Source organism: Phacochoerus africanus, chromosome X (genome assembly GCF_016906955.1).
Source record: "Phacochoerus africanus isolate WHEZ1 chromosome X, ROS_Pafr_v1, whole genome shotgun sequence".
NCBI lineage: Eukaryota > Metazoa > Chordata > Mammalia > Artiodactyla > Suidae > Phacochoerus > Phacochoerus africanus.
In genome coordinates this window covers 100335701-100352777 of record NC_062560.1, presented here as the reverse complement: position 1 = coordinate 100352777, position 17077 = coordinate 100335701, and positions in this window count along the sequence as shown.

Sequence of the window (17077 nt, the reverse complement as noted above, 5' to 3'; positions counted from 1 at the left end):
GACTACTATCTGTGAGGACGCAGGTTTGATCCCTGGCCTCGCTCAGTGGATTAAGGATCTGGCATTGCCGTGAGCTACAGTGTAGGTCAAAGACGCGGCTGGGATCCTGCATTGCTGCGGCTGTGGTGTAGGCTGGCGGCTACAACTCTGATTCGACCCCTAGCCTGGGAACCACCACATTCCGTGGGCGCGGCCTTGAACGAAAAGAAAAGAAAGAAATTTTCAAATGGTCAGAAAAGAACACAAAGCAAAATGCTTAGGTTATGATGTTACTTAATATACAAGATACAGTATACACAGTAGGATGTCAACCCTTTAAAGAAAAATGACCGACAAAGAATAAAATCTGTAAGGAAATACTCCAAACATGAACAGTCGTTCTTTATAGGTCATTGGCTGTGCTTGTAAAATTTCTCTAAACTTTTATATTTTCAACAATGAGCTGGTTATCACTTTGAAAACTAATGAAAAGGAGTTCCCTTCCTGGCGCAGTGGTTAACGAATCCGACTAGGAACCATGAGGTTGCAGGTTTGATCCCTGGCCTTGCTCAGTGGGTTAAGGATCCGGCGTTGCCTTGAGCTGTGGTGTAAGTGGCAGACGCGGCTCGGATCCCGCGTTGCTGTGGCTCTGGCGTAGGCCGGGGGCTATAGCTCTGATTCGACCCCTAGCCTGGGAACCTCCACATGCCGTGGGAGAGGCCCAAGAAATGGCCAAAAAAAAAAAAAGAAGAAAAAGAAAAGAAAACGAATGAAAAATAAATCCTAAGTATCTTTTAAAATTCTGCTTATACATTATGTCTTCAATAAAGCCTTTTCTTATTCCCTCCCTACTCCAGAAGTTACCCCTCCTGTTTAGGGCTTTCCTAACATTTAGCTTGCACTTTCCTGTTGGGCCTTTAATCATTTTGTGGTGTATTAAAGGGCTACTCATACACATTGTACCAGTTCTATTTCCTGGAAGGTAGGAACTAGAATTTATGTCCCCAGCATCATACACAGTTCCTTGTATCATAAAAAGGGCTCAGCAGGGTTTTTTGGGAATTAAATTGTATTGACATCCTAAGTGTTTCACACTTTAAATGATATTTAAATGTTCTTACTAAATAACATACAACTACTCTCGGGAGTTCCCATCGTGGCACAGTGGAAACAAATCTGACTAGGATCCCAGCCTTGCTCAGTGGATTAAGAATCTGGGGTTGCTGTGAGCTGTGGTATAGGCCCGTGGCTACAGAGCCAGTTCGATCCTAGCTTGGGAACCTCCATATGCCATGGGTGCAGCCCTAAAAACCAAAAAAAAAAAAAAAAAAGAAGTACAACTACTCTAGACAATATGGGGAAATAGAGAAAGTATCATAAGAGTAGAGCATCATGGTTAACAGAAAAGCCTTTACAATTCTACTCATTTAGCCTCAAATTCTGGATCTGCTATGTGCTTATTATTATATCCATGTGGCCATGGAAGAGCCTGCTAATCACTGTGATTCCTCCTTTCTCCATCTATGAAATGGAGGTTATAATCCTTCCTCCCAGTATTGCTGGGAGGAATTGATGAAAGAGTGTACATAAAACTCCTGGTATATAGCTGAATGGTAGCTACTTATTATTTTTATTATCTGTAATCATTCATCGAGAAATTCACAAATTCATTGTAATGAATGCATTCTCTAGAAGATTCAAAGTCACTGAGCACATAATATGCCTGAACATGTACCCTGATGATTGAGTGGGTTTGAGGTGATCTGGTCGTTTCCAAATAAAAACATGCCTATAAAAATTCTAATGTAATCTATGGGCTGCAATGTCAGAAGCAATCCAGAGTGGTGGCAAGAGATTCGGATGAACAATTGGAGAATCTAATTACCAGCACTGTTTATTTGTTTTCTGTTGCTTTGTTTTTAGTTCTTTTTGGCTGCACCCATGGCATATGAAAGTTCCTGGGCCAGGGAACAAATCCGAGCCGTAGCTGTGACCTATACCACAGCTGCAGCAATGCCAAATCCTTATCCCAGTCTGCCATAGTGGGAACTCCAGAGCAATGTTTTTGTTAGAAGGCTCTATGTGACTTTTGTTACATTTGTTCATGATAGTGCCGAATGACACACTCTCTGCTTTAGCTTGAAGAGTATGTCCTGGGGCTGCTGTAGCAGCTGTGTCAGTCAGCCGAACTGAATATCTGGTGAACTAATAGCCACATCAACACATTTGTTCCCCGCTTCTTGTCACACCAAAGCGTGATATCATTGATACTGTCGAACCTTTTAAAGTACCTGGCAATTTCCCAGTGGAGGGCATGAGCTGGTAGGAAGCATACAACAATTGCCTTAGAATGCATTGCGGTAGAGAAAGGGTCTCATTGAAGAATTAGGTTACTCACTGTCATCAGTGTCCTTTTTTGGAAGTTAACAACCAGCATTGACGCTTCCAGACAGACCTAGGCTAGCCATTCTATAGCAAGAAGAGAATGGGTGAAAGAGTCTTCATTGGCCCGTCTTTTGGGGTACTAGGTCTTCTTCTGCTCTGCAGACTGCCTTCCTGACTGTGACCTTGAATCTTTGTGCTCCCTGGGACTGAAGTGGTCCTTGGATCTTCTTGTATCCAGAGTTACCAGCCCTTTATTGTTCTACCTGGATCTGCTCAGTACCTTCCATGGTAGCTTTCTCCCTAGGCTTTCTCTAAGATGCCAAACACCCCATGTCTTCAAGTTAGCTACTTAGGAATCCATGTCCCAATCAAAATTCTCATCTCCTTGGTATGGTTTATTTTAACTGTGAATCAAGAAAAAGGCATATTTAATTTTTTGTCTTTATGCAGTTGTAAAGGTTACTTTCCATTTTCATTACACACGTTACATACATTTACATATTGGCTATATTCCCAGTGTTGTAGACTACATCCTTGGACAGCTTGGCCATCCTGACTACTTAGACTACAGCCTTAAGCCTGTCTTACACACGACGGTTTGTACCTCCCACTCCCCCATCCCTATATTGTACCCCCCCCCCCCGACATACACCAATGCTTGTAACCACTAGTTTGTTCTCTATATTTGTGAGTCTGCTTTATTTTTGTTATATTCACTAGTTTGTTGTATTTTTTAGGTTCCACGTATAAGTGAAATCATACAGTATTTGTCTTTCTCTGTTTGACTTACTCATTTAGCATAATGCTTGCCAAGTTCATCCCGTATGGCAGCAAATGGCAAGTTTAATTGTTTTTTATGGCTGAGTACTATTCCATTGTAGATATACACCACATTTTCCTAATCCCTTCACATTCAGTGTGGATGAACACTTAGACTGCTTCCTTAGAGAAAGGTGTCATTTGAATTCATTCGCCCTAATATGTCAGTGACGGACAGTTTCTTATCCTCTCACATAGCTTTGCTGGCTTTAGGTAACCTCATCCTTCTAGTAAAAGTGTTTGCTACATGCCAGACCTTTGTTATGGGATCTGGTAAGTCCCGATTCTTGAGGAAACTATGGTTTTGAGGGTGAGAAAGATACATAAATGAGAAAAGTATTAATACAGTGTGGTATTTGCAATGATAGGTCTCTTCTTCTATAACATACTACATCTCTAAGTTCATCTTGAGGTATCAAGGAGAGCCAACTGGAAGAAGGGATGGGAACTGCATCTCAGAAGTAGGATTTAGCCCAGGGAAGTGAAGGCGAATGTCACATGAAGCAGCATAGATAGCCTGAGGTAATGGAGTTGAGGAGGAACATTGTGTGGGATGAAACCTACAAGCAATTCAGAGTTACAGAAAGTGGCAAAGAATGAAACATAAGGCAGGAAGCCAGAAGCCAGTTCATAGAAGGCTTTTTTGGGTCAGACACTTTGAGCTTTGTTTGGAAGGGGATGGGGAGCAGTGAAGCCTGTTTGTAAGGCTGAAGAAAAAAATCCAGCAGAGCAGAGATATTGAAGATACGGAAGAGTGAAGTGAATGATAGAATGTGGTGATGACGGTGGAAAGCAATGTGAAGGGTTGCCTTTGCATGAAATACTCCCTCTTCTGGACTTTGTGCTTTTTAAAATCCACCTTTTGGAGTTCCCATCGTGGCGCAGTGGAAATGAATCCGACTAGGAACCATGAGGTTGCAGGTTCGATCCCTGGCCTCAGTCAGTGAGTTACGGATCCGGCATTGCCGTGAGCTGGGGTGTAGGTCGCAGATGTGGCTCGGATCCCATGTTGCTGTGGCTCTGGTGTAGGCCAGCGGCTACAGCTCAGATTCGACCCCTAGCCTGGGAACCTCCATATGCCGCAAGTGCAGCCCTAGAAAGACAAAAAGACCAAAAAAAAAAAAATTCCACCTTTAATGTACTCTATGGATACAAGACATGCTCTCCTCCTTCTCTTTTGTTTCCTGCTTTTATCTTAGCCCTTCCAGCCCAAATTGGAGCTCTTCTAGTCTCCAAATTGTATCCTTGCCTAATGCCCAACATGATAGACTCTGTGTAAATGGGCAAGAATTCTCCTCTCTGATAAGTCATAGTAGCCTTTGAGTGGCATCTGACAGGCCACAAAGCCTTTTCTCCTCCGTTATCTCACAACAGCCCTGTAAGGCAGGCAGGAAAGCTGTAGTCATACTCTTTTCACAAAGCTCAGGAAGTTTAAATCACTTGTCTAGTGTCAAGTCACTTAAAATGAGTGTCAGCACTTCAAGTGGAATCCAAGTCTTGTAATTCTAGGTCCCATAGCCTTTTTGCCCTACTCAGCTGCTCCTTCAAAGCTTTGTGTGTGAATAAGGAATCAAGCCCCTGGCCTCAACTTTTTGAGTACAGTTCTATAGTGAGCTAATCTCATCTGCTGGATCAGCTGGATCCGCATCAAATCATCATAAATAAATGAACCCAGAATGTTCTCTATGAAATGGGAAATGAGACTCCATTAAATCTCTTTTATAAACTTCTTTATGGACAATGTATATGGAAACTAACTTCTCTTCATCATTTAGTCTTTTTTTTTTTTTTTTGGCATTTTAGGGCTGCAGCTGCGGCATATGGAAGTTCCCAGGCTAGGGGTCAAAGTGGAGCTGTAGCTGCCAGCCTACACACCAAGCCACAGCAACGCTAGATCCAAGCCACATCTGCAACCTACACCACAGCTCATAGCAACACCGGATCCTCAACCCACGGAGCAAGGCCAGAGATCGAACCTTCAGGCTCATGAATACTAATCTGGTTCATTACCATTGAGCCATGATGGGAACTCCTTGTTATTTATATTTGATTGGTTTTGTAGATCACCACCCAGATAGATGATCAGGTGACCTGATTCTTCTCTTTTCCCTTTTTCCTTATCTTTGTCCTCCCCCACGCCGCCCCCCCCCCCTTTTTTTTTTACTGCTCCCTGAAGCATGTAGAAGTTTCTGGGCCAGGGATCGAACCTGCACCACAGCAGTGACCATGCTGGATCCCTAACTACTAGGCAACCTTTTCCTGTCTTTTTAAGTACCGTTGGATCATCTCAGGCAGAGTCAAAGTGGTGAAATATACTGTTAAGCCAGGACCACTGTATATTAAATCTTTTTGTGAAGGCTTAGCATTTGAAAGAGTTGAAGCTCGAAACTCACATCCACTTTTGGTCTATTGAATTTCTCCAGCTTATAATTTTTTTCTCATTAGGATAATTAAGATGTTACTGTATGTATTAGGCCTCTGGCTCTAATAAAATGAATAAAGTACATGAATAGGGGCAAAATGAGGTATTTTATTAAACTGTCTAGCATCTGGGTTATATACTGCAAACTTTCTATCATTTATTTAGCTGTCTTCCTCTGGAAGTACCTCAAATGAGACAGCATTGAAGATAAAAATAGGATCATTAAATTATTCAAACCCCTTCTCAATATATCATGCCCTCTTAGTCTTTGTCTCATCTTTATGCAATTGTAGTCCACAAATTTAATCCGTTTGTGTGCTTGCGGATTGTTAGCCATTCTGACTATACAGACACTGAATTTGAATTTTCACTTTTAGTCACTCACACTGACTTTAACAGCATAATGTATACCTGTTGTCACAAGTGACAGTTGACACGTTCCTTGTCTTCTTGCATCTCCCCTGACGTTTTCCAGTTTCTTTATTAACTTAATTTGTGATCTTCTGAAATTTACTTTCTTTTGCCATTTGTACTAAAAGGTAGTGCCACTGTCTTCACTCCCTGGACTCACTGTAGTGTTTGCATTTCAGCCACCTAGTTCCCTCTGACTGCTGGACAAAAGGGGGAACTGAAAATTACAGGGAGACATAGCAGGTGGGAGACTATCGCTGCATGTCCTTGAGGATGCAGGACTGGTAAAATGTTGGCCAGACATACCTGAACCCAATTACGATATTACGAATAAAATGCTACTTTTAGCACATATCCCTACTGTTCTGTGATAATTCATGACTATTCTCACAGGGCCTGAGAGAGGTGGTGATCAAACTCTCTCTTTATATTTGCATTTTGAAAAATCTATTTCCTTTAGGAGAGAATGTGTATTGTACGAATGTGTGTAATTAATGGGATCATAAGCCCAGCCAATGTTTTCAGCTATTTCTCTCCCTGTTATTTTTCTTGTCTTTGATCTCCACCTATATTGCTTTGAGGGCAGTATCTACGTACTCTGTAGGGACCCATCATCATGAGGTATTTTCCCTTCCTCAGAACATTCCTTCAGATGTATAAAGAAGTACTCATATCTCATTTATTCATAGGCATCTATGTATTCAGCACCTATCCACTGAGTATCTCATTGGTGCCAGGCATTGTGTTATGTGCTGGTGACTTAACAGTCAACAGTTAGACAGAGTTCTTGCCCTCCTGGAGCTAAGAATGAAAAGAGGGGCCACGGCAGGGAATAAGGGGAGGAAGCTACGTGAGGTATGGTGGTCAGGTAAGATCTATTTGAGAAGGTGGCATTTAAGCTAAGATTTTAAGCATCTATTATTTTTTTAGTATTTAGTTTATTTAATTATTTTTTGGCCGTTCCTGTGGCATACGAAAGTTCCCAGGCCACAGATTGAACCTGTACCACAGCAGGGACAATGCCGGATCCTTAACTGTAAGGCCACCTGGAAACACCCGAGGCATTAAAGCATTAAAACAAACAAACCATGGTGAAGAGTAGCTGAGGCAGAGGGAACAGCACATGCAAACGTTTGGAGAGGATGAGGAATGGAGAGAAAGCTATCCTAGCTGGGATATAGCAAGCTGTAAAGAGGCGATACAAGGTAAGTGTCAAGAGGTGAATGAGAGTCAGATTTAGGGCCTTGTTGGTCATGATAAGACATTTGAATTTTAAGTACACTGCCTTCAAAATCTCCTGGAAAGATTTTAAGGGGTAGTATGAACCATATATAAGAGCTATTTATTTATTTGTTTGTCTTTTTAGGGCCTCACCTGTGGCGCATGGAGGTTCCCAGGCTAGGAGCTGAATTGGAGCTATAGCTGCCGGCCTACACCACAGCCACAGCAACCCGGGACCCGAGGCATGTGCAACCTACACCACAACTCACAGCAACGCCAGATCCTTCACCCACTGAGCGAGGCCAGGGATCGAACCCGCAACCTCATGGTTACCAGTCAGATTCGTTTCCGCTGAGCCACGACGGATACTCCTTGGAGCTGTATGTTTAATGGCTCATTCTTGCTATACACATCTGTTCTTATGACTTCTAATTATTTTACTTCTCTGGTTGCCTGAATTTCAGTTTGCTCCATGTCTTCAGTGTACCTCTTGCAGGTAGGCTCCTATTGCACACCTGACCCTGCAGTTTTAGCCTATGTCACTGGCAGCGGCCTGTGGCATGATCAGTGCTTGTGTCCCTCTACTAGCACCTCATTATAGCTACAGGATGTCATTGATTTGCGGGGATTTCAGTTTACAAACAAGGACATAGGTAAGTGAAGGGCTTTGGGAGCTATGGGGCTCCTACATTCTGGGCTCAGTCTCCCAGGTCCTGCTCAATACCCACTTCCCTTGCCAGGCTCAAGTTACACTCAATTCCTTGGTACTAAAATAGTGCTGATTGTCTCTGTCTTTAATTTGGCTCTTACCCTTTAATGTGGCGGTCACAAGTTGTCAGCAGATGAACCGGATTTGACATGCAGATGGGTTTTGTTTGCCCCGCTCAGCAGTTTATAAAAAAACAAACGAACTTTGTTTCACATAAAAATCCAGATTTCACTCTTTCCTAGAAATCTGAAGAACTGGCAACTCTCTGTCTACCTCCCCACATGACAACAAGCAGCTGGAACTAGCTTTTGTCCTCTTTAAATATTGCATGCATTGTTTTTTTTGTTTGTTTGTTTGTTTTTGGTTTTATTTTTTGCTTTTTTTTGTCATTCTCCTTAACACTTCTATCAGGCTATGGTTCACTTCTGTATGTTACCTGCCAGCACCAGTAGACGCACAAATTTGAGATCTCAGCTTTCGTACCTTGTGGCAACGTCTTTAACATACTTCCAGCACCTAGAACAATGTATAACGCATTGTTGGTGCTCATTAAGCATTTTTGTGTGTGTGTGTGTGTCTTTTTTGCCATTTCTTGAGCCGCTCCCTCAGCATATGGAGGTTCCCAGGCGAGGGGTCTAATCGGAGCTGTAGCTGCCGGCCTTCGCCGGAGCCACAGCAACGCGGGATCCGAGCCGCGTCTGTGACCTACACCACAGCTCACGGCAACGCCAGATCGTTAACCCACAGAGCAAGGGCAGGGACCGAACCCGCAACCTCATGGTTCCTAGTCGGATTCGTTAACCACTGCGCCATGATGGGAACCCCTCATTAAGCATTTATTGCATTAATGCATATTAAATACATAACTCAGTTTGCAATTTCTTTAAAGGAAAAACTACTTTCTAGACCTTTCACCATCACCCGCAACATCAATAGGGTTATTAGGTACCAATAATTTTTTTTTTTTTGGTCTTTTTGTCTTTTTAGGGGCCGCACCGGGACATATGGAGGTTCCCAGGCTATGGGTCCAATCGGAGCTGTAGCCTCTGGCCTACGCCACAGCCACGTCAGATCTGAGCTGCATCTGCAACCTACACCGCAGCTCACGGCAACGCTGGATCCTTAACCCACTGAGCAAGGCCAAAGATTGAACCCGCAACCTCATGGCTCCTAGATGGATTCGTTTCTGCTGTGCCATGATGGGAACTTCCCAATAAATATTTTTAATAGCTATAGTGAAGAAGATGCTTAGTCATATGATCATATGAATGATTTTTCTATACGATATAATTTTTTAAGGAATAATTTCCAGGTGATATGTAATAGAGCCCTGAGTTGATTAGTAGTCAAGAGACTGAGCCTCTAATCCCAATTCTGGAGCAGACTTATTGTGTGACAATGGGCAAGTGACACAACTTTGTAACTCTTTAGCATTCTCATCTGTAAACAGGCGCTTGTTTTGCCTACTTTGTTGGATTAATAGGGGAATTAAATGAAAGAGTGCAAGTTCAATGCTTTTGCATTTGTGGGTTCATCATAGGTGTTTTATACTTTATGTCTGTTTTAAAGTCTTGTTATTTTAAAATGTTATGTGTGTCATAAGCTGACATCTTTTCCTAATGCCCTGGAATACTACAAACAAGTTTGTATCTCATCTGGTATGTGTCTTAGTTCATATACTTTTTCTGCAAATCTAGTTCCAAAGGACAAAGCCTCCTAAGTAAGATGGAAAAAAACTAGCTTCTACCTTCTCTGTCAACCACATTATGGCAGGCTCTAATCAAGGCACCATTCTGTGCTTAGCGGTAGCATACTTAAATTGCAAGCAGAGTTCTTAAGAAGAATTATTGCTTCCCTGTACCTGTGAAGTTAAATACATAAAGCGACAGCAGTATATAACGAAAGACGGTATTAATAATCTCATGGAGGCTAATTGGGAGGAAATTTCTTGTAGGTAAATGTAGGTGAGAATGATTGAACAATGGTTCATGCTTCCTGGTATAAATAGGAAGTCTCTGTGGTTAAGTAATTCCAGTGTTAGAAACAATTTGTGTAAGACTTGAAGGTGGGCAAAGGAGATTACTGAGAGATTTCAGAAGAATGCTGGAAGTTAGGTAGTAGGTTTGATTCCGTAGTTATAGGCACCTTCAGTTAACTTGTTACAACATCGTGGAGGTAGCTGTTAGTTGTAGAAAAACTGATGGCAATGAAAATGATTCCTGACCATAGATAGGCAAATGCATTTTGTCTGGTAGAAACTTTGCGCTATAGAAAAGATAATCTCAAACACTGCATTTATTGCCTTATGGATGATTAACCAGTGTTGCAAATAAATTCCTTAAAGCATTTCTGATTATCTGTCTTTCAAATTCTGATTTGAACTGGTCTCAGAATCATATGGCTTCCTTCATTAATTAATTACATAAAATCTTAAGACATATTTTCATTTTAAAGAAATTTACGTGAGTCATATTTTAACCCTTTGAAAAGTGTACTTTAATGCCAATGCCAGTTCTGTTTTTTTTTTCTTGAAATATGAAAAATATCAGAGCTAGACCTGAAAGCTTTTAATTACATAGAAATGCTAGCACATTGTGCAAAATATACAGGAAAGTTCACTGCACTACTACATGCAATAGTGAAAAACTGAAAACAAACTATGAGTACCTGAGACTATGTAAAATACATAAGGTACTAGGAGAATACTGTGTAGCTATTTAAATGAATGAGGTAGGCATACATAAATGCACTGATAGGCTGTGATCTCTAAGACATATTGTTACATGAGAAAAGCGAGCATCCTTGCTTGTTACCGCACTTGGAGGAAAAACTTTCAGCTTTTCACAATTACATATAATAGCTGTGGGCTTGTCATATGTGGCCTTTCTATGTTGAGGTATGTTCCCTCTATACCCACTTTGTTTAGGGCTTTTAATTATAAGTGGATGTTGACTTTTGTCAAAGCTTTTGCTGATGTGGTATATCACATTTATTGATTTGCAAAAGTTGAACCACCCTTGCATCCTTAGAATAACTCCCACTTGATCATGCTGTATGATCAGTTCAAAGTATTATTTAATTTAGTTTGCTAGCCTTCTGCTGGAGATTTTTGCATCTATGTTCATCAGGGGTATTGGCCTGTAATTTTTTTTTTTTCTTGTGGTTTCTTTGTCTTGTTTTGGTATCAGGGTAATACTGGCCTCATAAAGTGAATTTGGAAGTATTCCCTCCTCTTCTATTTTTTGAAAGATTTTGAGAATGATTTGTTTTAATTCTTTGAATGTTTGCTAGAATTTACCAGTGAAGTCATCTGATCCTAGACTTGTTTGTTGGGAAGTTTTAAAATAATGATTCAATCTCTTTACTAGTAATTGTTCTGTTCACATTTTCTATTTCTTCATGATTCAATCTTGGTAGGTTTCAGGTTTCTAGGAATGTATCTGTTTCTTATAGGTTGTCCAATTTGTTTGTATATCATTGTTTAAAGTACTCTTGTGATCCTTTTATATTTCTGTTCTATAAGCTGTAATGCCTCTGCATTCATTTCTGATTTTGAGTCTTCTTTTTCTTAGGTGAGCCTAGCTAAAAGTTTGTCAATTTTGTTTATCTTTTCAAAGACCTAGCTTTTTTTTTATTGACCTTGTCTATTGTCTTTTTTTTTTTTTTAATTTATTTCCTTCCTTCTACTTTGGCATAATGTTAAGTTGTTTGAGGGGTTTGTTGTTGTTGTTTCTTGATGTAGGCATTTGTCACCTGTAGGTAGCATATAGATGAATCTTGTTTTTTAATCCACTCAGGCACTCTTTTTCAATTGTCGATATACAGTATTATGTAAGTTTCAGGTGTACAACATAGTGATTCACAAATTTTTAAAGGTTACACTCCATTTATAGTTATTGTAAGCTATTGGCTATATTCCCTGTGGTGTACAATATATTCCTGCAGCTTATTTATTTTATACATAGTACTTTTTTTTTTTTTTTTTTTTTTTTTGCTTTTTAGGGCTGCACCCTTGGCATAGGGAAGTTCCCAGGTTAGGGGTGGAATCAGAGCTGTAGCTGTAGGCCTATGCCACAGCCACAGCATTGCGGGATCAGAGCTGCCTCTGCAACCCACACCACAGCTTGGAGCAACACGGGATCCTTAACCCACTGAGCAAGGCCCGGGATTGAAAAGGAATCCTCACGGATCCTAGTCAGGCTCGTTTCTGCTGAGCTGCAATGGGAGCTACCTATACACAGTACTTTGTATCTCTTAATCTCCTACCCCTATCTTGCCCCTTCCTCTTTCTCTCTTCCCATTGGTAACCACTGGTTTATTCTATCTGTGAGTCTGCTTTTCTTTGCTTTTATTTTAATTTTTATTTTCTATTAGAGTATATATAGTTGATTTATAATTTTGTGTTAATTTCAACTGCACCACAAAGTGATTCAGTTATACATATATCCATTCTTTTTCTGCTTCTTTTCCCATATAGGTTAGTATACAATATTGAGTGTTCCCTATAATATATAGTACGTCTTTGTTAACTAACTATATAATATGTATATATATATATATATATATATATATATAAAATATATATATGCATATATGTAATAGTATGCATATGTTAATCCCAAACTCCGGATTTCTCTCTCCCTGCCCATCTTTTTCTTTTGGTAACTATGTTTTTGAAATCTGTGAGTCTGTTTCTGTTTTATAAATTAGCTCATTTGTATCATTTTTTTTTAGCTTTCACATGCAAATGATGTCATATAGTATTTGTCTTTCTTTGTCTGACTTCATTTAGTATGATAATCTCTAGGTCCATCCATTTTGCTGCAAATGGTATTTTTCATTCTTTTTATGGCTGAGTAATAGTCCATTGTGTGTACACCCCCCCCATCTTCTTTATCCATCCTTCTGTCTATGGATATTTAGCTTGTTTCCATGTCTTGGCTATTAAAAATAGTGCTGTCATCAACATTGGGGTGCAAGTATCTTTTTGAATTATGCTCTTCTTCGCATATAGGCCCATGGGTGGGATTGCTGGATCATATGGTAGTTATATTTTTAGAGTTTTGAAGACCCTTGATATTGTTTTCCATAGTGGTTGTACCAATTTACATTCCCACCAACAGTGTGGGAAGCTTCCCTTTTCCTTACACCCTCTCCAGCTTTTATTGTTTGTAGATTTTTTGACTGGTGTGAGGTGATACCTCATGGTAATTTTGATTTGCATTTCTCTATTAGTGATGTTGAACACCTCTTCATGTGCTTTTGGACTGTCTGTCTTTAGAGCAATGTCTGTTTAGATCTTTCTCCCCCTTTTTTGATTGGGTTGTTTGAGGGTTTTTTTGATAGAGCTGCAGGAGCTGTTTGTATATTTTGAAGAGTAATCCCTTGTTGGTCACTTTGTTTGCAAAGATTTTTTTTTCCCCCATTCTGTGAGTTGTCATTTTATTTATGGTTTCCTTTGCTGTACAAAGGCTTTTATGTTGAATTAGGTCTTATTTGTTCATATTTGCTTTTATTTTCATTATTCTAGGAGGTGGATCTGAAAAGATAGTGCTATGATTTATGTCAAAGAGTATTCTGCCTATGTTTCCCTCTAAGAGTTTTATACTATCCATTCTTATTTACATTTATGCCTTTAATCTATTTTGAGTTTATTTTTGTGTATGGTGTTAGAGAATGTTCTAATTCCATTCTTTTACATGTAGCTGTCCAGTTTTCCCAGCATCACTTATTGAAGAGGCTCTCTTCTCCATTGTATATTCTTGCCTCCTCTGTTGTATATTTTGTATATCACCTTTATTATGTTGAGCTGTGTTCCCTCTATGCCCACTTTCTGGAGAATTTTTATATAAAGGGATGTTGAGTGTTGTCAAAAGCTTTTTCAGCATTTAATGACATGATCTCATAGTTTTTATTTTTCCATTTGTGGATATTGAAAAATCCTTGGGTCCCTGGGATAAATCCCACTTGATTGTGGTGTATGATTCTTTGAATGTATCGTTGGAGTTGTTTTGCTAGTATTTTGTTGAGGATTTTTGGATCTATGTTCATCAGTGATATTGCTTGTAATCTTATCATGATATTTTTGTATGGTTTTGGTATCAGGGTGATGCTGGCCTCATAGAATGCATTTGGAAGCCTTCCTCTGCAGTTTTTTGATACAGTTTAAGAGTGGGTATTAACTCTTCTGTGAAAGTTTGATAGAACTCACTGAGAATTCATCTGGTCCTGGATTTTTGTTTATTCATAATTTCTATTTTAATTACTGATTCAATGACACTAGTGGCATTTGGTCTCTTCAAGTTTTCTATTTCTTCCTAGTTCAGTCTTGGGGGAGTGCACATTTCTAGGAATTTATTTCTTCTAGGTTGTCCATTTTCATTGGCATATAGTTGCTTGCAGTATCTTAGGATCCTTTGTATTTCTGTGGTGGTGGTTGTTAACTTTTCCTTTTTCATTTCTAATTTTATTGATTTGACCCCTCTCCCCACCCCTTTTCTCGGTGAGTCCAGCTAAAGTTTTATCAATCTTGTTTATCTTTTCAAAGAACAGTTCTTAGTTTCATTGATCTTTCCTATTGTCTTTTTTTAGTCTGTATTTTTTCCTGCTCTGATCTTTATGATTCCTTTCCTTCTGCTAACTTTTTTATTTTGTTTGTTGTACTTTTCCTAGTTCTTTTAGGTGTAAAGTGAGGTTGTTTATTTGAGATGTTTCATGTTTCCTGAGGCAAGCTTTTATTGCTATAAAACTTCCATTTTAGAATTGCTGTTGCTGAGTCCCAAAGATTTTGGATTGTTCTGTTTTGCTTTCATTTTTCTCTGGGTATTTTTTTTCCCTCTGATTTCTTCAGTGTGTGTGTGTGTGTGTGTATTAACCCATTCAACCACTCTTTTTTTTTTGGGGGGGGGTCTATTTTAGGGCCGCACCCGTGGCATGTGGAAGTTCCCAGGCTAGGGATGGAATCAGAGCTGTAGCTGCTGGCCTACACCACAGCCACAACCATGTCAGATCTGAGCTGCATCTGCAACCTACACCACAGCTCATGACCATGCCAGATCCTTAGCCCACTGAGCAAGGCCAGGGATTGAACCTGTATCCTCATGGATGCTAGTCAGATTCGTTTCCATTGAGGCATGTTGGGAACTCCAACCACTCTTTTTTTTTTTTTTTTTGGTCTTTTTGTCTTTCTAGGGCTGCACCCTCGGCATATGGAGGTTCCCAGGCTAGGGGTCCAATCTGAGCTGTAGCTGCTGGCCTACACCACAGCCACACCAGATCCATGCCACATCTGCGACCTCCACCACAGCTCATGGCAACACTGGATCGTTAACCCACTGAGCAAGGCCAGGGATCGAACCCAGGACATTATGGTTCCTAGTTGGATTCGTTTCCACTGTGCTACAACGGGAACTCCAACCACTCTATTTTGATTAGAGAATTCCATCTATTTACATTTCTGTGTATTTATTGGCTTTGTTCCTTGTCTCCTTGATGCTTCGTGGTTCCTCTGTTCCATTTTTCTGTACTTGCTCTCTTACATTGTGATATAATGATTTTTGCATTGGTATGCTTAGATTATCTTTTTTTAAATGATTTTTATTTTTTTCCATTATAGCTGATTTACCGTGTTCTGTCAATTTCCTACTGTACAGCAAGTTGACCCAGTCACACATACATACATACATTCTTTTTCTCACATTATCAGGCTCCATCAGATTCTTTATCTTTTGCTTATCTACTACAGGTTTTTGCTTGATGATTTACCATGAGGCTTACATACAAGACTTACATTTATAACACTGTGTTTTAAATTGGAAAAACTTAAATTTGAATTAGCAATGAGATCCTGCTGTGTAGCACTGAGGACTATGTCTAGTCACTTATGATGGCCATGATGGAGCATGATAATGGGAGAAAAAAGAATGTATACATGTATCTGTAACTGGGTCACCATGCTATACAGCAGGGAAAAAATTGTATTGGGGAAATAATTTAAAAAAAAATTTTTTTAATTTGAATGCCTCTTTTTGTTTTTTTGAGGAGCTAGTGGCAGGCATTGCTGAGAAAGGGAACCTCCTAAGTCCTCTGACCCTCCTTCTTTTAGCAGCAGCATTGTTGGCTGCACAATCCAACATGGCCTGAATGCGTCTTAATGCTTTACATTTTTCCTCTCCCTTACCCACCTACCCCATTTTATGTTCTTTATCTTGTTTATCCTCTAACTATACTTATTCCTTAATTAACTATAAGTAGTTATACTTATTTTAGTCTTCATACTAGCTTTATAAGTGATTAATCCACTACCTTTCCTATATATATTTGCCCTGAGTGTTACACACTCATGTTTTCTTGTTTTTAATTAGTGCCCTTTCTTTTTAACTTAGAGGTCCTTTTATTATTCCTTGTAAGGCTGGTTTCTTGTTGATGAAATCCTTTAGCTTTTGTTAAGCAAACTCTTTAATTCTGAATGATCATTTTGCCGGGTAGTGTATTCTCTCTCTCTCTCTTTTTTTTTTTTTTTTGCTATTTTAGGGCCACACCTGCGGCATAGGGAGGTTTCCAGGCTAGGGGTCAAATCAGAGCTACAGCTGCTGGCCTACACCACAGCCACAGTCACTAGATCTGAGCCACATCTGTGACCTATACCACAGCTCAGGGCAATACCAGATCCTTAACCCACTGAGCAAGGCCAGGGATTGAACCCTCATCCTCATGGATCCTAATCAGGTTCTTTAACTGCTCAGCCACGAAGGGAACTCCGGCCAGGTAGTGTATTCTTGATTGGAAGTTATTTTTTTTTCTTTCAGCATTTGAACGTATCATGCCATTCCCAAACTTTCTATTGAAAAATCTGCTTATAGTAATGGGTAGGTTCCCTTGTCCATAACGTGTTGTTTTTCTCTTGTGTTTAACATTTTCATTATAATGTGTCTGTGTGCATCTCTTTGGGATCATCAATTGATTGCTTTTAAGCTAGGCCCTAGGGCAGTGAGTCTGAGCACCTTATGAGTCTGAGCCATTTATGAGCTGTTTCTCAGTTCACTATAGCTCCGGGAGTCTTGTGGGCACAAGCCTTGATAGTTTTCAAAAGTAGACATTTTGAGGGTGAAGGTATTGAAATATGGAGTGCC